Source organism: Scyliorhinus canicula, chromosome 8, assembly GCF_902713615.1.
Source record: "Scyliorhinus canicula chromosome 8, sScyCan1.1, whole genome shotgun sequence".
Lineage (NCBI taxonomy): Eukaryota > Metazoa > Chordata > Chondrichthyes > Carcharhiniformes > Scyliorhinidae > Scyliorhinus > Scyliorhinus canicula.
Window position 1 is genome coordinate 127,180,836 of NC_052153.1, and position 20,797 is coordinate 127,201,632.

The window sequence follows — 20,797 nt, forward strand, 5'->3', positions numbered from 1 at the left end:
GATATGTCCGTCTGCAATCCCATTAATTTTCCCAAAACCATTTCTTTACTAATACTTAATTCCTTCAGCTACTCACTAAAACCTGTGCTTCTCAGAATTTCTGGAACATTATTCAAGTCTTCCTTTATGAAGACAGAAGCAAAGTACGAGTCCAATATTGTTCTTTGCCTGCAAGTATGGATTTTCCCAACAAAAATGGGGAAGACATAGAATATGTATTCTTGTATATATTACCATGACCTGCACACAGGAAGTGACATGTTGGTATTGTGACATGTGACATAAATATGGTGTGGCTACAGGCATGGTGTGTAAGAGCTGAGTAACCCCTTTAAATTGTGGTCCTTTGTTAACCTTCCTACATAATCCAGCAACTTTACACTAAGGATAGAGCAGACTTAGAACATTTATTTGCAGCTTGACTTGCAAACATTTTTCATTTACTATTTTGACAAGTTTCTGCAGATTTTTCTTTCTAGCCCAGCTACTCTTAAATACCAATAGGTTGTCTACTTTCAGAACTGACTATGTTTGATAAATTTTGGGAATGAGCTTTATGATCAAGAGTGAGATAGGTTGTAAACCCAGTTAAATGCATGTGCTATGCTTAATTTGCAGAATTAGATACATCTAAATAGGTCATTGAAACTAAAATACACAATTCTGATTCGCAATATGTGAGACTTGGCTGGGCTGTACTTTGCATAAATTATGTTGTGCATGAACACATCTGTTCACTGTAGGGTCTGTGACTGATATACAATTAATTCATCCTATGATATTCTTGAAAATATAATTCTCAGTTGGATCTAATCCAATTTGCAGGAAATTCTTCATTTATGTAAGTTTATAATTAAAGGTAGTAAACAGCTGGCTGTTAAGTCCATTCTTAGGAACACAATCATTTTCAAATATCTGATTGAGTGTAAATTAACATATTCAGTCAAATACACTACCCCAAATTGATGGATAAAAAAGCCAGTGTTTGACACAAACTGTAGGTTTTTTTAGGATCTGCAAAAGCGAGGGTATCTAAAATATTTACTATGTTTTCCAAAAATAAGCACCATAGCTTCTATCTATGGCACTCTCAAGAATACTTGTATTGCATTACAGAGGTAGAATTACATGCTTTAAATGTATTAAATACAACCAATGTTACGGAGTACATTATAGCTAATTTATGCATACTGATTTGGTGTTAGTGAAAATTAGACACACCTAAGGAGTTGGAAGTGTATTGGTAGCGGTGCAGGCTGAGGCATTTCACACAGACATTGACAGAACTGAACAGTGAATGGACAAGTGATGTGGTATCTCTAGTCCCAAGAAGACCGAACCAATAAATATGTTGACAAATATTGAGTGTGATATTGCCTGCTCACTTCTCAGTAATGTGTTCAATAATTTACAGTTTATTTACAATATATATACAGGGACAATCAAGTGGTGAATGATGAGGAATCCTCAAGGAAAGTTCAACTCCACTTGTCCTAGTCAGCAAATTCATACTTCAGGCTAGATTTCTAATTTGGATCCTGCCTTATGTTATGAGCCAGGGTTTAGAGAACGCTGAAGTATATCATGGAGTTCACCTGACCCACAATTTTTAATAGATTGTGGTATGGGGAGCACACGGCCCACTCTACAGGTGTGGTACAGCAGAAATGGAAAAGTATTTTTTAAAGCAAAACAATGTTTATTCTATGAACTCAAGTTAACCTTTTTAAAACATACAGTGAACATCTTAGCAACCATTAGTTCAAATACAACCCTCAAAGAATACGACACTAAGTAATCCTTAATAACTTCCCAAACAACATCCAGAAGACTTAAAACACCTTTTACCAGAAGCACATCAGGTTTACATTCACTGCTGAAAACATTTATAATTCTGAATTCACCAAATGATCAAGAGATAGTCTTTTATGGCAGAGAGATAAATAGTACACCTGCTGTGCCTGGCTTCAGCTCCAACGATGAAAACAAAACTAAAACACGCCCCGCAACAAACAGCCAAAAACGAAAGTAAAAAGCTGACAGACAGCCCAGCTCCACCCACTCTCTGACATCACTGCAGTAGTAAACACTTATTTCCTAAAGGTACTCTCACTATAGATATTTATATACATACCCATTCATAAACATCCATTTCTAAAAGGTACTCTCACATGACACCTCCCCTCAAGAAAAAAAAACCCCATCAACTTCAAGATGGTTTCATTTTTCACCGTTTCACTATCCTTTAAGAAATGCACATAGAGGGCAGCACGGTGGCGCAGTGGGTTTGCACTGCTGCATCACGGCGCTGAGGTCCCAGGTTCAATCCCGGCTCTGAATCACTGTCTGTGTGGTGTTTGCACATTCTCCCCGTGCCTGCGTGGATTTCACCCCCACAACCCAAAAGATGTGCAAGTTTGGTGGATTGGCTACGCTAAATTGCCCCTTAATTGGAAAAAAAAATGAACTGGGTACTCTAAATTTAAAAAAAAAATAAATGCACATAGTAAATATAGTTTTTTGTTTCAAAAATCAACACACGCAAACAGGTATAATAATATAGCCCATTTTTTTCCTTTCTTCTTCCAACTTATATCTTTCTCGATTGACAGTCTCTTTGAACAAGAAGGTCTCTGCACGATCCATCCATTTCTCTATGCCTCAGCATTTCTCTTGAAAGTCAGAAACTTTAGTTCAATCTGATCACAGAGTCCCTTGCAATTGTCCGACACAGGAGCATTGGTTATCACAGCTTTCAGGCAGTCAAATGCCTGTTGAAAGTCCGCTGTCCATTGAAATTTTCGACGTTTCTTCAGCAAGTCCGTCAGTAGAGCAATCACGCCACAAAATGTTTGCACCAATGTTCGATCAAATCCACTCATGCCAAGAAATCGCATTATTTTGCTTTGACTCGAGGGTATGGAAAACTTGTCAATAACTGTTGCTTTCACATCCTGTGTGACCATTCGACCCTGTCCAATTGTATAGCCAAGGAAAGTGACTTGGGCTTTTCCAAATTCACTTTTGGCTAGGTTTATCACCAAACCCGCCTCCTGAAGTCGATCGAATAACTCCATCAGATGTTTCAAATGTTCTGTCCATGTCTGGCTGCAAATTACCAGTTCGTCGATGTATACCGCACAATTGGGTAATCCTGAAGCAACTTTGTTAGTTAACCGTTGAAATGTGGCTGGGGCGTTTTTCATGCCAAATGACATAACTTTGAATTGGTACATACCACCTGGAGTCGCAAAAGCTGAAATCTCCTTCACCCTTTTGGATAAAGGCCAGTAACCTTTAAGTAAATCCAGTTTGGAAATAAAAGCTGATTGTCCCACTTTCTCAATGCAATCCTCCAAAAGTGGGATAGGATAAGAGTCCATTCTTGTAACTGCATTAACCTTTCTATAGTCCACACACAACCATTGGGTACCGTCGGGCTTAGGTATCATCACTATGGGTGAGCTCCATTGGCTAAAATACACTTCAATTATGCCGTTTTTAAGCATACTCTCAATCTCTTTGTTAACCTGTGCCAATTTTAAAGGGTTAAGTCTATATGGATGTTGTTTGATTGGAACAGCATTTCCCACATCTACATCATGTACAGCCATTTTAGTACTTCCCAATTTATCTCTACAAACCTGCCCATGTGGTATCAATAACTCTTTCAGGTCAGTCCGTTTTTCCTATGGAAGGTAACTCAACAATGTATCCCAATTTTTAAGAACATCCTCATTTTCCAATTTAATTTAAGGTATGTCAAATACACAGTTATCTGGATTTGGTTCATCACTTTGAGTTAGAATCATTAAAACCTCCTCCTATGTCTCTCCTTCACTTTCAAAGTACATTTTAAGCATATTCATATGACACACTCAGTGACTTTTCCTTCTATCTGGTGTTTTTACCACATAGTTCACCTCACTTAATTTCCTTTCAATCTGATAAGGTCCACAAAACCTAGCTGTTAACGGTTCACCTAAAATTTGACATGTAATTGCATTTGATAAGGCCCCCATGGTAGGCTTATGCAGAAAGTAAGGAGGCATGGGATGGTGGGAACTTTGGCCAGTTGGATAACGAACTGGCTAACCAATAGAAGTCAGAGGGATGAGGGAGTTGAAGGGTGGGTCAGTAAATTTGCAGACGATACGAAGGTTGGTGGTGTTGTGAATAGTGAGGAGGGCTGTTGTCGGCTGCAAGGAGACATAGATAGGATGCAGAACTGGGCTGAGATGTGGCAGATGGAGTTTAACTCTGAAAAGTGTGAGGTTGTCCATTTTGGAAGGACAAATATGAATGTGGAATACAGAGTTAACGGTAGGGTTCTTGGCAATATGGAGGAGCAGAGAGATCTTGGGGTCTATGTTCATAGATCTTTGAAAGTTGCCACTCAAGTGGATAGAGCTGTGAAGAAGGCCTATGGTGTGCTAGCGTTCATTAGCAGAGGGATTGAATTTAAGAATTTAAGGTAATGATGCAGCTGTACAAAACCTTGGTAAGGCCACATTTGGAGTACTGTGTGCAGATCTGGTCGCCTCATTTTGGGAAGGATGTGGAAGCTTTGGAAAAGGTGCAAAGGAGATTTACCAGGATATTGCCTGGATTGGAGAATAGGTCTTATGAGGAAAGATTGAGGGTGCGAGGCCTTTTCTCAGTAGAACGGAGAAGGATGAGGGGCGACTTGATAGAGGTTTATAAGATGATCAGGGGAATAGATAGAGTAGACAGTCAGAGACTTTTTCCCCGGCTGGAACAAACCATTACAAGGGGACATAGATTTGAGGTGAATGGTGGAAGATATAGGTGGGATGTCAGAGGTATGTTCTTTACCCAGAGAATAGTGGAGGCATGGAATGCAGTTCCTGTGGAAGTAGTTGAGTCGGAAATGTCATAATATACATCCAGGTACATGATGGAATGCAGACAGGCAGTGATTGACACACAGGATGACCAGTGAGCACACAGAACACTGCAGCCAATCACCAGACAGGACACGACCACTATAAAGCCAGAGGGCACCAATTTTCCCGCTCTCTCGGGATTCAGCCTCTGAGACAGTCAGAGCTCATGAGCAGCAACTAGTAAAACACCATGTGGTAGTCAGTTAGTCTGGTCAGGTTAGTCTCAGGTCTCCAGTCAAGTCAGCATTGTGTCAACCCACAGTTAAGCATGTATTATAGTTAGTTGTTCAATAAAATCGTGTTGCATCTCTTCAAGTGTTGGAAGTCTGTCTCTCTCTACACTGCATCAAACGCAGTCCACGTAGACCCAGCTTACCCAACACATCAGGAAACATTAGGGACCTTCATGCGGCTGTTAGATAGGTACATGGATTACGGTAGAATGATGGGGTCCAGATTAATTTGTTCTTAATGTAGGACAAAATTTCGGCACAACATCATGGCCAAAGGGTCTGTTCTGTGCTGTATTTTTCTATGTTCTATCTATGTTCTATGTAATCCAATAATGTAATTTCCGATTTCTCACTCACCAATTTTTCCTTAATCAATTTAAATGACCTCATGACCAAAAATTAGTTCAAAAGGACTAGGTTTGGTTGATTCATTAGGTACATCCCTAATTGCAAACAGTACGAATGGAATTCCTTTATCCCAATCCTCTGGATAATCTTGACAATATGCCCTCAACATTGTCTTTAATGTCTGATGCCACATTTCTAATGCTCCCTGCGATTCTGGATGGTACGCAGCTGATTTAAATTGTTTTATTCTTAAGCTATTCATAACTTCTTTGAATAACCTTGAGGTAAAATTTGATCCTTGATCCGATTGTATTTCTGTGTGCGGTCCATATCGAGTAAAGAATTTCAGTTACTCCTCCACAATCTTTTTAGCTGTAATATTACGGACTGGAATGGCCTCTGCAAACCTAGTGGACACATCCATTGTAGTCAAAAGATATTGATTCCCACTTTTTGTTTGATAAATCGGTCCTACACAATCAATTAGGACTCTTGTAAAAGGTTCCTCAAATGCTGGAATGGGTATTAAGGGTGCTGGTTTTATCACTGCTTGAGGTTTCCCTATCACTTGACATGTGTGACATGATTGACAAAATGTAACTACATCTTTATGTAGTCCAGGCCAAGAAAAATGTTTCTGGATTTTAGCTTGAGTTTTCCTTATTCCCAAATGACCTCCCACTGATACCGCATGTGCAACTCGCAACGCCTCCTTTCTATACCCTACCGGCAATACTACTTGATGAACGTCTGCCCACTTTCCATCCACCTGCATATGTAAAGGTTTCCATTTACTCATCAAGACATTATTTTTACGGTAATAATACTCTGGTGTATTATACATGCATTTTATTTCTTTCTGTTGTAACTCTGCCAATTTTCCTGAACTAAAAATATACACCTCATCCTCCACCTGTTCTTGATCTTTTTCAACCATCTGATCAAAAATCGTTTCTGAAAATTGCACTTCAATTTCATCTTCACTCTTTGATTTATCCTCTTGTCTTAACCTGTGACTTTGTGACGTTGTTACTACGCAATCCGGAAAAATCCCAGGATATTCGTTCTTCAACATTTCAGTTGTCTGATTTTCCGCTGGCTTATCAACCATAGTAGGCATCACTCCCACCTGTGATCCAGCTATATCATTATCCAAGATAAACTGTATTCCACGACAAGATAGTTTCTCTATTACTCCGACTACCGCTTCAATTTTCTTCACTGGACTTTCCAACCTTACCTTGTATAATTGAACCCTACTCTTCACACCTCAAATTCCACATATTGCCACCTTTTCTGGCAACATTCTTCCCAAACTACATAACTCCTCATCTCTTACCATTAAAGATTGACTAGCTCTCATATATCTTAAAATTGTGACTTCTTTACCTGCTCCTCCTGATACACATGAGTAAACTTTACCCACACAAGTAAATTCTTTAAAGAGATCTGGCACCTTCTTATCAATCACCTCTTGATCAGGCTGTATAATCTTTTGCACCTCCTTCACTTCACTTGGGCTTTCCTTTCCCACTTTATCAAACTCTACTGTCTTATCCTGTTTTACCCCATCAGCCTTCCCAGTGCTTTTCTTTAACCACCAACACTGTGACCTTACATAGGCCTAGTTTATTACAGTGAAAACATTTGAAACTTTTCATTTCTTTTCCACCCTCCTGGATTTATTTTTTAATCTGAGGTGCAATCTCCTTATTATCTCCCAACAGATCACCTTTGCCTTTACCACTTGGGTATTTTTCATGTCCCCAGTTTCTACCCCTCACAGGCTGAAACTGATGTTGGAAACCAAGCTTTGATTTATGAACTAATTCATAATCATCTGCCATTTGTGCTTCTAATCTTGCAGTTTGAAACCCTCTGCTCTTCCACATGAGTTCTCACTGCATCAGGAATTGAATTTTTAAACTCCTCCAAAAGTATAATTTCTCTGAAAACTTCATACGTTTGGTCTATTTTCAAAGCCTTATACACCTCTCAAAATTACTCTGTTTGAGCCTTTCAAACTCCATGTATGTTTGACCAAATTGTTTCCTTAAATTTCTAAACCTTTGTCTGTTGGCTTCAGGCACTAGTTCATATGCACCTGAGATGGATTTTTTTCACCTCCTCATATGTCCCAGATACCTCCTTCGGTAGCGAAGCAAACACTTCACTAGCCCTACCTACCAGTTTTGTTTGAATCAGTAATACCCTCATGTCCTGTGGCCATTTGTTTAGTTACCTTCTCAAATGAAATGAAAAAGGCTTCCACCTCCTTCTCATCAAACCTTGGCAATGCTTGGACATATTTAAATAGGTCCCCACCAAGCCTTCGACTATGACGCTCTTTCTCACTGTCCTCATCACTATCCTCCAACTGTACGTTTCCCTTTACCTCTGCCAATTTTAACTGACTGTTATGTTTCATAGCCATTTTCTGAAATGCAAACTCTCTTTTTTCCTTTCCTCTCTATCTCTCTCCTTTTCCTGTCTATCTCTTTTTTGTTTATTTCTTCTCTCCCCTTTTCTTTTTCCCTGATCTGTATTTCCCTTTCTCTTTCTTTTTCTCTCATTGCATATTCAAGCTGCTTTAATTCTTTTTTCATTTTCAAGTTGCTTAATCTACAACTGGATCTTTGCCAGTTCTAATGAGTCAGACTGTATCTCCGGCAACTTTAAATGTGTAGCCACCGCCATAATTTCCTTATCTTTTTGCATTTTGTCAGGTAATGTTAACTGCAATGTTTTTTGCCAAATCTAACAGTCTGCTTTTAGTCTCTGTCCGTAAGGTACTGCGTGTGACCATCTCCACCCCTATAAACGTCTGATCCACTGAAAGAGCCATTGTCCACAACACACTCCCTACTTAAACTGAAATACCACACCTGGAAAGGAAATACAATATGTTTACCCCTCACTGTCTTTACGTTCATGAAGCCAATCCAATAGATAGACTTTTATCCTGGTCGAGCCCCCAATTTGTTATGGGCAAGGGTTTAGAGAACCCCAAAGTGTATCACGGAGTTCACCTGACCCACAATTTTTAATAGATTGTGGTATGGGGAGCACACGGCCCACTCTCCAGGTGTGGTGCAGCAGAAATGGAAAGGTTTTCTTAAAGCAAAACAATGTTTATTCTATGAACTCAAGTTAACTTTTTAAAAACATACAGTGAACATCTTAGCAACCATTAATTCAAATACAACCCTCAAAGAATACAACACTAAGTAATCCTTAATAACTTCCCTTTTAACATCCCTAATACTTAAAACAGCTTTTACCAGAAGCACATCAGGTTTACATTCACTGCTGAAAACTTTTACAATTCTGAATTCACAAAATGATCAAGAGATAGTCTTTTCATGGCAGAGAGATCAACAGTACATCTGCTCTGTCTGGTTTCAGCTCCAACACTGAAAGCAAAACTAAAACACACCCTGCATTAAACAGCCCAAAACAAAAGTAAAAAGCTGACAGACAGCCCAGCTCCACCCACTCTCTGACATCACTGCAGTAGTAAACACCCATTTCTTAAAGGTACTCTCACTGCAGATATTTATATACATACCCATTTATAAACATCCATTTATTATAGGTACTCTCACACAGCACTTACATCTTTAATAAGCCCCAATCCAGGAAAATGGATCTGTATTGACAGAAGAGTGGAAGGTTTTTGTTCACCGATTTTAAGTGGAAAGACTATTCTGAAGGAAAATACATCCTACACTCCATAGTAACCCAGTGACTGCATTCTAATTGGATCCTCTTCTCTGTTTCTGACTTGTTGCAAATTCCGCCTCTTGCAGTCTCCACTACTAGACGCATTACAAATCTCATTCTACTTGGCATTGCCTAATTTTGTTTTAAACCTAAGACAGTTGTTTGACCATGCATTAAACATAACTTTAAATGAGAACTTAACTATCAAGCATAACTTTAAATGAGAACTTAACTATCAGGAGCAGCTTCACTCAAACTGACTGTTGTTTACAAGCAGAGTTAATATTGCCCAGCATATCTCAGGATTAGCACGGCAAGACAAAAATAAATCCAAAGAAATTTTTTAAGCGCCACTGTAAATATTTCTTATTTATATTTGAAAAGTGCAATATATTTAGATTGTGCAGAATTTCTACCTGGTTTCTCTTAAATATTTCCACAAACCATCTAGATTCTAGAAGGTCATTTCACACAGTTCATGCGGTATTCATTTCTTCTCCTGTAGCCAGCTTGGAAATTTTTCTCTAGAACGAGAGGAGAAACTGAACACGAGTAATTCTATCTTTCCTCCAAAACTCATTGGTTTCTTTATTTCAACAGAATCATGAATAATGGACCTTTTTTACAGTTCGAGCCTCACATTATGAAGGCTGTCTGTCTACTGTCTTCAAAAATATTTTCAAGATAAAATCAAATATAAACATCATTGGAATAAAATACCCCTTAAATGTAACCTAAAAAAAATCCCGGTTTGTTTAAAATGGTTTTACCTGATATAATAATAATAATAATCTTTATTCGTGTCAGAAGTAGGCTTACATTAACACTGTAATGAAGTTACTGTGAAAAGCCCTGAGTCGCTACAGTCGGCACCTGTTCGGGTACACAGAGTAAGAATTCAGAATGTCCAAATCACCACACAGCATGTCTTTCAGGACATGGGAGGAAACCGGAAGAAACCCATGCAGACGCGGGGAGAACGTACAGACTCCGCACAGACAGTGACCCAAGCCGGGTCACTTATTTAATAATAAATTAACAAGAAGTTAATTATCTCTAATTTAGTTAAAATAATGAATTTGTCACCTTTCGTAATCATATTTGATTGAAATTAGTGAATCCTATGGAAAACAGAGGTACAGAAAAGCCTTGGCAGATCATCTTACAATTTGAATGCATAACTTTTGTAGCATCAAAAATTAAATTTTATTGCTTTAATTTGGAGCTTTTCCAAACATTTATCTTTCTACAAGCACCAACATGATTTATACTGCCTGACAAAACATGTGGAGATTATTTCTTCTCCATGCATATCAATACAAGAGAATACCTTAAAGTATGGACTGTGTTTATGTTTTAGGAAATCATTAACAGATTATATGTCTAAGTAAACAACTTTCAGGATATTATATTAAAAAAAGAAAATGAGAATAATCAACATAAATTGGATTCAGAGGAAATGGTTGGAAGAAAGCCATCTACATGTGAAAACAGCTAATAAATTAAGTTTATAAATTATTCACAGTTAACCATGGAATTTCGGGGACAAAGTCTTTTAAAAATTAAGTAAGAGCCCCTGGCAGAATGACTCAAAAGAGGTTTTTTGAGCTGCCAAAAAGAAGAATGCACCAATCACATCATAATGAATTTCAGTTGCGCAGCTGTCTGTGAAAGGAGGCCCATATAACTCAAAAGCAAATCAGTGACAAATCACACTGCCATTTGCTTCAGCTCAAGCTGTCCTGCTGATGAGCCTGCTGTTTTTATTGTCTCCTGAGGCTAGGGATACAGTGAATAGGAGGAAGGGTAAGCTAAGGGAAAAAATAAAACAGGCTGTTTTAAGCATGTTTCTTAAGAGTTTCATCATTATTCGTGTTTCAAATTTCCTTAAGATTGTAAGAACTAAGTGCGAGAAGCATAAATCTGAACAATTCTCCCTTCAGGTATCCTTTGCTTGCCATTTTTACTTTGTGCAATGGTTTACTGTATGCCTGAAGATAGCTTCATGAAGATTTGAATTACTTAATGTTGTAGAACAGGTATGAGCATAGATAGATTGCTTATCATATTAATTTTGATTTTGTGCCTTGCAAAGATTGACTGCATATATGTAGACTTGCAGGTGCATGCAAGTAAAATATTCTCACAAACGCCACAAAGCACTGCCAGCTAACTACAGAAACCCCTTGTTCTTTCCTTACTTTTATGGGAACAATCTTTTTGAAGAAATAAAATTGCAAGGGAAAAGGTTTGTCTGCATAACTCCATGTTCATGTGTGCCGCCAGCCACTACCTGTACAATTAGTGTGTGCGTTCTTCAATGGTATCAATGAGGAATGATCTTTATCTTGACCAGAACCTTTTCATTTTATAATTCCTTGTTATTCCATAAAAAATTATTGGGAATGATTTTCAAATCAACAACATTTAGGGAAGATAACATCTTAAGGGATGAAAATAAGTGACTTTTGAAAGATGATAATTAAGGGTAACTAGCCATTTAATGGGTTTTATTTAGGCAGAGTTTTGTGAAAACGAAATGCTACAAATTAGCCAAGAAACATTTTACTGGAAAAATAAAGAAAAGGTCATAAAGAGTGAAAAGGCTTTCACTTTTTAATGAGGTACCTTTATTTGTATTCAAGAACAAAATGAATGAGGAAACTTGACATGTTTAACGATTTTCTACCAAATTAATCATGAAAAATGATCTTCTATACATTCATGGTCACTCATAAGAGCTGGTTTCAGTTTAGCTAGCTTTCACATGAGAAAAAGACAAATTTAAGATCAAACCTGCTACCAGCAATAATGCTGGACAAATGTGGCACTTTTCTTTGGTCCAAGGGCTCCTGGAGAAGAAAGGGGGATCCCCAGATTATATTATGAAGGATGAGGTATGCATTTGGTGCCACATTAGGATAGAGATAAAGTGGTTTGAGAATGGGCGTGAACTTCTGACAGCCCACATGAGCTCTCCTTGTGCAGCCAATGGCTGTTCTAGAAAAGCGGGCTTGGAGGTTAGAAAAACAAATGAGATTTTTTTGGAAAGGTAATGGGGGAAGGGTAAGTGAAGAATCCACAGAGGAACCAAGCATAATTACATTTTGCTGAAAAACGATTGACTACAGCTTTAAAGAGGCAACTTCATGATCATCAACAATGTAAACATTACAGCAGCTGAAATAACTGAATGAAAAATAAATGAACTCAGAAATCATTCAGATGCTAAAATTCGGTTGTTTTGGGGAGTGAAACGAATTTCTGAATTTAAAAAAAAGTAAACTTATGTTTCTGAAGTGAAGAATTATCTCAGCTAATCATCAAGCACTACTTCTGTCAATTTTGGATGAAATGGCGACAAGAACTCAGGTGCTGGGTAATAAATCTGTTCGTACACCTCGTTAATTATTAAAGGAAATGTGAAGTTTACTGTGGTGGGTCAGTGTTGTGTGTAAGTAATATTGTGTGAAAATATGTATTTTAAAAACTTTTCTTCATTTTAATAGGACGTGGGCTGGCTAGGCTGGAATTTATTGCCCATCCCTAATTCCCTTGAGAAAGTTGTAGCAATCTGCATTCTTGAACCACTGCAATGTGTGGTGTAGGTACACACATAGGTGCTGGTTTAGCTTACTCGGCTATATTGCTGGCTTTTAAAACAGACCAAGAAGGCCAGTAGCACGGTTCGATTCCCGTACCAGGCGCTGGAATGTGGCGACTAGGGGCTTTTCACAGTAACTTCATTGAAGCCTACTCGTGACAATAAGCGATTTTCATTTCATTTTTCATTTTCACATGGTGGTGCGAAGTTCCAGTATTTTGACCCAGTGACAGTGCAGGAATGGCAATATTATTCTAAGTCAGGATTGTGAATGATTGGAGGAGAACTTCCGGGTGGTGTGTTCCCTTGTGTCTGCTACCCTGTCCTTCTAGATGGTAGTGGTTGTGGGTTTGGAAGGTGCTGACTAAGGAACATTGGCGTGTTCCTGCTGTGCAACTTGTAGGTGGTACACACGGCTGCCACTGGTCATCGGTAGTGGAGGGAATGAATGTTTGTGGAAGAGTTGCCAATCAAGTGGGCTGCTTTGTCCTGAACAGTGTCAACCTTCTTGAGTGTTATTAGTATTCTGATTTTGTGGATGGTGGACAGGCTTTTGGGAGTCAGGAGGTGAGTTACTCAACACTGGTTTTCTTGCTTCTGACCTGCTCTTACAGCCGCAGAATATATATGGCCAGTCCAGTTCTGTTTCCGGTTATTGTTAACCCCCAGGATGGTGAGAGTGGTGATTCAGCGATGGTAATGCCATCGAATGTGAAGGAGCCGTGGTTAGATTCTCTCTTGTTGGGAATGGTCATTGCTTGGCACTTGTGAGGTGCCTCCTGGAATTAGTTCATCCAGGTAGATGCGCCGAGGATGTTTTCCGTTACCTACTGGAAAATTGAACACGCCGATGACACCCAAAATGGAAGCCAGGAGTACTTGTACAAATTCCTGTATGTATTGCCGGTGACATATTTTCAAGACGCTGTGTCCAACTCCAGCTGGAGGTACGCGTGGCTCATGTCCAAATTCGTGAATGAGTGGCCCCCAGCTCACATATAGGTCCTCTACATGGGGCATGTCCAAGTGCGAGGCCCTGTTGAATGTCATTTGTAATCGCCACACAGCGAATGGACATGTCTAGCTTCCGCACCGGGAACACTGGCGCTGTCCACTCTGCAAACTGGGCCGGGCGGACGTGACCTCACGAATGCACTAATGGGTGAATGCATGTGAGATATCATACAGGAGTCCCGGAACTACATTGTTCCATGATCTTTACGGCCACAGGGAGCGGGTGTCCTCCACTGCCACATGACACCAACTCTGCAAGGGTGTGGTACAGGTACTGCACAATGTCCCGAGTGAAGTGGAGACTCCTACGTGCAGCACTACTCAGTAGAGAAGATGTGTGTAAAGATCAGATCAGTCCATAAGAGAGATTGTGAACATGCAGCTGATATGTGATCACACAAGACGATTCCTGCATGTTTGTGCTCAGCAAGCTTTCACGATGCCTAGATTCTGACCCACTCCCAGGTGCCACAGATTTTTGAAAGATTTGGAAGTTGCTAGGCTAGCTGCTTTGGACAAGGGATACACCCCAGAACACCTGGCTGATGACACCAGTTTGCCACTCATAAAGTATCACTGAGGAGAGCTACAATGCCCCAAATGCTTCCATAAAGGTACTGAGCAGACAATAGGCATCCTAAAGATGAGGTTCAAATATTTGGACCACCAAGTGGAGCTCTTCAATATTCCCCACAGTATCCCAGATCATCATTGTCTGCTGTGCCCTGCCGCAACCTTGCATTACAAAGTGGGTTGTCTTGGCTGAGGGGGACATGGAGGATCAAGTTCCCTCCTCCAACAATGAGGATGATTATGGGGATAGTACTGACAAGGACCAGGAGATTGCAGAAGTACATACAGAGGGCACTGCAACACAGCAGACAAGCCCATGACAATCTGATAGATAACAGGTTCAAGGCAGAGTAAGCTTTACAATTTGGATTTCTACCCCCTGCTGGCTGGCAGCCACAACTCCTTTTTGGTAACAGACATCATTCTTTGCTCTCTTGTACCTTGATTTATGATAGCTGCATTAAATTGAACTACTTAATGACTTCCCTGCTGATGTTGTGATCCTTTGCATGCTCCAAACTGTGCTAAAATGCAGAGCCCTCGTGCTAAATGAGCACATTTGACCTTGCAAAGCACTCCATTCTCTCACGACGTCAGGCACCTACTGTAAGTAGAAATGAGATTTTCTTTCCCATGCTCTCACAAAGTCCCTATGCATGGCACATTGAAAGCAACATGAAGTCTTAATCTGGCAGGCATGTACTCATGTCACCTTCACACCTGCTCCCAACGGGGGAGCAGATCTTGCAGGGGCTCTTTCAGGTTGAACCAGATATAAGGGAGCACATGAAAGGACAGCATGAGAACACCATTGGGCTCCTTGAGATCTCTCCTCCTTGCAGTTTGATCAGGAAAGTTCTTGTTCCTGCTCACCAATCGCCAGTGGCCCACAATAGTGCCATATCCCTTGACAGCTTGATGCACTGCAGGAACTTACCGAGGCCCCTTAAACAGCACCTTCGAAACCCCGTATAGAAGGGTATAGCTGCAGATGAATGGGAACACCACCACTTGGAGGTTCCCATCCAAGCCATATGCCACGCTGACTTGGCATTCCTTCATTGTCGCTGGGTTAAAATCATGGAACTCGCTTCCTAACAGCACTATGGGTGTACCTACACCACATGGGCTACAGCAGTTCAATAATGCAGCTGATCACCACTTTCCCAAAGTAATTAGGGATGAGCAATAAGTGGTGGCAGTGCCTTCCCTGCAATATGGGCTATTGAGTAGTAACTACTCTGGACCCTCCAATGGGAGGAGTGTCATTTATTTTGGTTAGATAGATAGAGAAATACAGCACAGAACAGGCCCTTCGGCCCACGATGTTGCGCCGAAATTTTGTCCTAGGTTAATCATAGAATTTTGGACAATGTTTCATGGCCAATCCACCCAACCTGCACATCTTTGGACTGACATACAATGTCCTCAATGTGTGTGTAGTCAGTAGCACCCTGAGTTTGAAATCCTAGCATGCCTATGTGCCCACTTAGCCTGCTTAGAAGGAAATTCAGGTAACACTCTTTGAATAGAGAGAATCAGTGACATCCCTTATTCTGCAATGGACAGCAAACTGAGATGTTGCAAAGGAGCCAGCCTAAAGTTCTTTGGCTCAAACTTTATTATTGAAGTACAGAAGTCTTATTCACTGTTCCTCGCATAGTGGTTATGTTACTGGACATATAGTCCAGAGGCCTGGACTAATGATGCATAGAGTTCAAATTACACCACTGCAGTTGGAATAAAAAGTTGTTATAAGTAACACTGTCCTTACCTGCTCTGGTCCATGTGTGACTCTAAATCTACAGCAATATTATTGCTGCCCTCTGAAATGTTCTCAAGGTCAGTTAGGGGTCTCAATAAATGTTGGCCTTGCCACTGATGTCCACATTCCATGAATCAATAAAAGTCAGGTAGGAGAATTTCTCCCCAAACATCCTGGGTAAATACTGTCTCGTGTTGAGAGTCTAGTTCTGATCACCACACTTTAGCATTGGGGGCATTCGTAAAAAGGTTAGGTTTGAAAGGCTGGAGTTGTTCTCCTTGGAACAAAGGAGATTGAGTGGAAATTTGGTAGAGATGTATATAATTATGACAGGTTCATAAGGAAAATAAATTAAAATTATTTCAATTAGCCGGTGATGCAAGAAGGGGACATATATTTATGATGTTGGGCAAGAGATGCTGGGTGACGTGATGGAAAACTTTTTGAAACAGCAAGTGGAAATGACCTGGAAATCATGTTCATCAGGGTGGCAGAAGTGGGAAAATTCAGCGATTTCAAAAGGAAATTGGTTGGGTGTTTGATGGAAATAAATTTGCTGGGCTATGGGGATCAATCTGGGGAGTGGGACTGACTGGGTTGCTCCACGGGAGCCAGCATGTACTTGATGGGCCTCCACCTGGGATGTAAATGACTCCATGCTTCCTTCTCTTCTTCCCTTTACCAGCAGCAGTGCCCTGCTCTTCATGATCTCCACTCATTTTCTGTTATATTCCTGTCCAAGGGGAAGGCTAATTAGTACTCCTAGTGTTCAGGAGTAACTGATTTTGTTCAGCATTTTGAGGGCAACAAAAAATGCACTTTCTGTGGACATTTGAAACTCAAAGCAACTATGGAAAACACCAAACAGGATTGTGGTAATAGTCAGAAAATGTCAACCAGTAACTAACCTGTAAGCAATTGATGTTTGAATAGCACCAATGATGCTGCTTAATGTATGTTCAGCTGTGTGAGCTCAGTGGAGTCGCGAGTTCTAAAATGGCAGTACTGGCATCAAATCAGTATTGCTCGCTGATTAACAACATGATCTGTCATTTGGCATTCATTGTGTGCAACAAGATGGCATCGGCCAGGCTTTGTGGTTGCCATTTGTAGCTCTAAGGACAAAATATCAATTCTGATTTCTCTAGGACGATATTCAGCCCATGTTAACCGTTAGCGAGAATGGCAACATGGGCCCAAAATACGGCCGGGCCCAAAATACGGCCGGGCCCAAAATACGACAAGAATTGGGAAACGTAATTCTCACCAGCGAGATCCCGTTTTCAGATTTTCCAGGCTCCTCGCTGGTGGCATGACAACAATCCTGCCATGGAAGGCCGGGAACCTCATTTAAATACATTTGCATCTTATTAGTGAGCCTTCCTATCTGTACTTCCCCCTCACTGAATATTCAGTTGGCAATATTTACAACAGCTCCATAAAAACGAGAACCTGGCACCCACACCTCCGAAGAGAATATCGGAGGTGAGCGCTCAGGTCACCATCGCTCTCCAGAGTGCCAATTTCAGAGGTGGCAGCACGGTAGCATGGTGGTTAGTGTCAATGCTTCACAGCTCCAGGGTCCCAGGTTCGGTTCCCGGCTGGGTCACTGTCTGTGCGGAGTCTGCACGTCCTCCCCGTGTGTGCGTGGGTTTTCTCCGGGTGCTCCGGTTTCCTCCCACAGTCCAAAGATGTGCGGGTTAGGTGGATTGGCCATGCTAAATTGCCCATAGTGTCCTAAACAGTAAGGTTAAGGGGGGGTGTTGTTGGGTTACGGGTATAGGGTGGATACGGCACAACATCGAGGGCCGAAGGGCCTGTTCTGTGCTGTACTGTTCTATAAGTGCAACTCGAGACCGAGGGGGGTGGGGCGGTTAAGCTTCGGCATCTCTGCGGGTGAGGTCACTCGCTGGTCTTAGTGGTGCTTCATGGCTGTGAGCCTTGAGGTTTAATGGGGTCTGACAGCTGATCTACAGGTTTTCCATGTCTCCCTTGCTGGGCTCGTGACAATATTATCACAAGGCGCAGGTGAATCCACAAGGCCATCACAGGGGTAACTATGAGGTCCTTAGGTGGGGTCTTGTGAGACACCAGACTGCAGGGGCAGAGTGGGAGACTCTTACAAGGGGTGGTTTCCAGCCTCATGAGGGCTGAAGTCCCTCACTCAGGGGGAAGGACGTGTGCAGTCAGATTGAGCCCCCACACTCAGGCTTCACTTTGAAGCCAGAGGGTATGAGATGTCTGGAAGTTCACAGCCACTGGGGTTATGGAGGCCAGGCTGTCAGTGTCTGGCTCGCGGGCTGTTCAAGTTGGCAGCTTCATTTAATCCGCAGCCCATGAGAGTTGGTGGGAATGAGGGTGCCCTCTAAGGTCGCAGTTGACCAAACATTAAAGTCTTCACATGTATCAGGTGTGCCTTGCTTGCCACAAGGGGAAGCCAGTTGCCTAATAAGGTCCCTGGCACTTTCTTGATGAGTCAATTGTGCCAATTTAGTCAGCAATTCAATGCATGAGTGTGCACTGATAGCCGCTAATGGTTCACCATGCTGGAAGTATTGGATTGAGGGCACCTGTGGGCATGTCCCACCTCCAAAGTCACAGAAAACACCAAAGCGGCCATGACTGGAACTGCCGCCCATCGCCCCTCCAGCACACCATCTGCTTCCCCATAAGGGGAGGCCACATGGGTGGCAACCAACATCCTGGCCGCCGGTGAAGAGCATGTGCATGATCAGAGGGCGCGGAAGATCATGAAACTGGTTGAGATCTGCACACCCCTAACCACTGGCTCGGAGGATAAGTCAACATCAGAGCTTGGTGTCCATATGTCTTGTTAATCTGGGTCCTTTGACACCTCAGCATCATGTCCTTGGCCCGGCCTTGTCCCTGCGTGGGTCCCCGAGTCCGACAATGATGGTGTGCGTGATACCGAGCTGGTGGCCAAAACACCAAGACCCAGACCCAGAGGGTGGAGCGTTGAGGGGAGGGAAGATAGAGCAGGTGGGGCACCAGGCATGGAGGCTTCCTCAGCCAGGGCGCTCCCCTGGAAGAGGTGCTACTCCTTGGAGGGGGGAACTTTGTGGTTCATGGAGTTACAAACATCTCTCCCCGCCAACCTCCGATGAAGAAAGAGTGGTACCCCTTACCCTCAAAACCACGGGTTGCTCCAGGCAAAGATCAAGAGGAAGAATATGGAGTCTTGGGGCCAGGTGCGGATGTGACCCCCAAAGCCTTGTCTCACTCAGAGGCTTTTTGCAGCCTTCCAATCTTAGTATGCCACGGGCTGTGGCAGAGCCTTGACCGTTGGGTCACTGGGCGGTGGTGGCAAAGAGCCTTCTCGCCCCTCCGAGTGCCTCCAGTTTGGGACTGAGAGGCTTTATTGACCCTCCTAATTACACTCGGGGACTGAGGGGCTTTATTGACCATCTTAATTACACTTAAGGATTAAAGGGCTTTATTGATCCTCTTAATTACACTCAGGGACCAGGGACTGAAGGGCTTTATTGACCCTCTTAATTACACTTAGGGACCGAGTGGCTTTATTGACCCTCTTAATTTCACTTAGGGTCTGAAAGGCTTTATTGACCCTCTAATTTACACTTAATGACTGAGGGGCTTTATTTTTCTGGACAGCCGGACTTTGACAGGGTCTTCCATAGAACTTCCCGATTGACTAAATCAAAAGTCTGGGTCAGATTATGAAGGCCATGAGAGTGGATGATGTTGCTCCTGGTATTCCTCTTGAAGTTGCCGAGCAGTGAAAACCATGTCCGCTGTTCTACGGGTTGGTCAGAAGCCACACTGGCTTTCCAAAGGAATGTTTCAGAGACTAAGAGAACACGGCTAGCCAAGATTCGGGCGCTAATTTTCCCGGCGATGGGAGTGTGGGTGGGTTCTTTGGTAGTTCCCATAGTCCGCTTTTTGTCCTTTCTTGAAGATGGTGGTGATAACGACATCCCTGAGGTCGGCAGGAATTTCATCCCGGTCCGAGATTTTCAGCGACAACTGATGGAGAAGTCGGGTGATTTCTTCTCCTCCAAATTTGAAAATTTCCATTGGAATCCCGTCAACCTCTGTGGCTTTTCCATTCTTTATGTGTTTAATGGCAACTTCAACTTTGTCCATGCCTAGTGGGAGTACAAGATCATCTTTGATGGGGAGTTGGGGCATTTCCTCAAACACACCCTCATCTACGGTTGTATCACGGTTTATGAGTTCTTTGAAGTTTTCTCTCCATCAAAGGCTTATGTTCTCTCTGCCTCTCAAGAGGGTTCCGTCCTTATATCGCACCGGTTTAAGACTTAGGGTATTGGGTCCATATATTCCCTTGGTAGTAGTGAAGAAACCCAGGGTCATGCTAGACAGCGATGAGTTGCAGCTTCTTGGCTTTCTCAGTTCACCATTGGTTCTTGTACCTCTGCCATAGCTAATTGATGGGCTCTCCTCTTTACCTTGTTGATTATGTTGTTTTGCCTGGTGTGGGGAGCTTTCTTCTTCTTGTTGATGAGGGTAGGCCAGTTAACAACTAGCAGGCTCAGAAGCAGACAAGCCAGTTTCCAGCCACCAAGCCTGTTTACATCTCACAGCCTCAAAGCCAAGGCAGTGCAGAAACCCTTTATAAAGGCAGTTT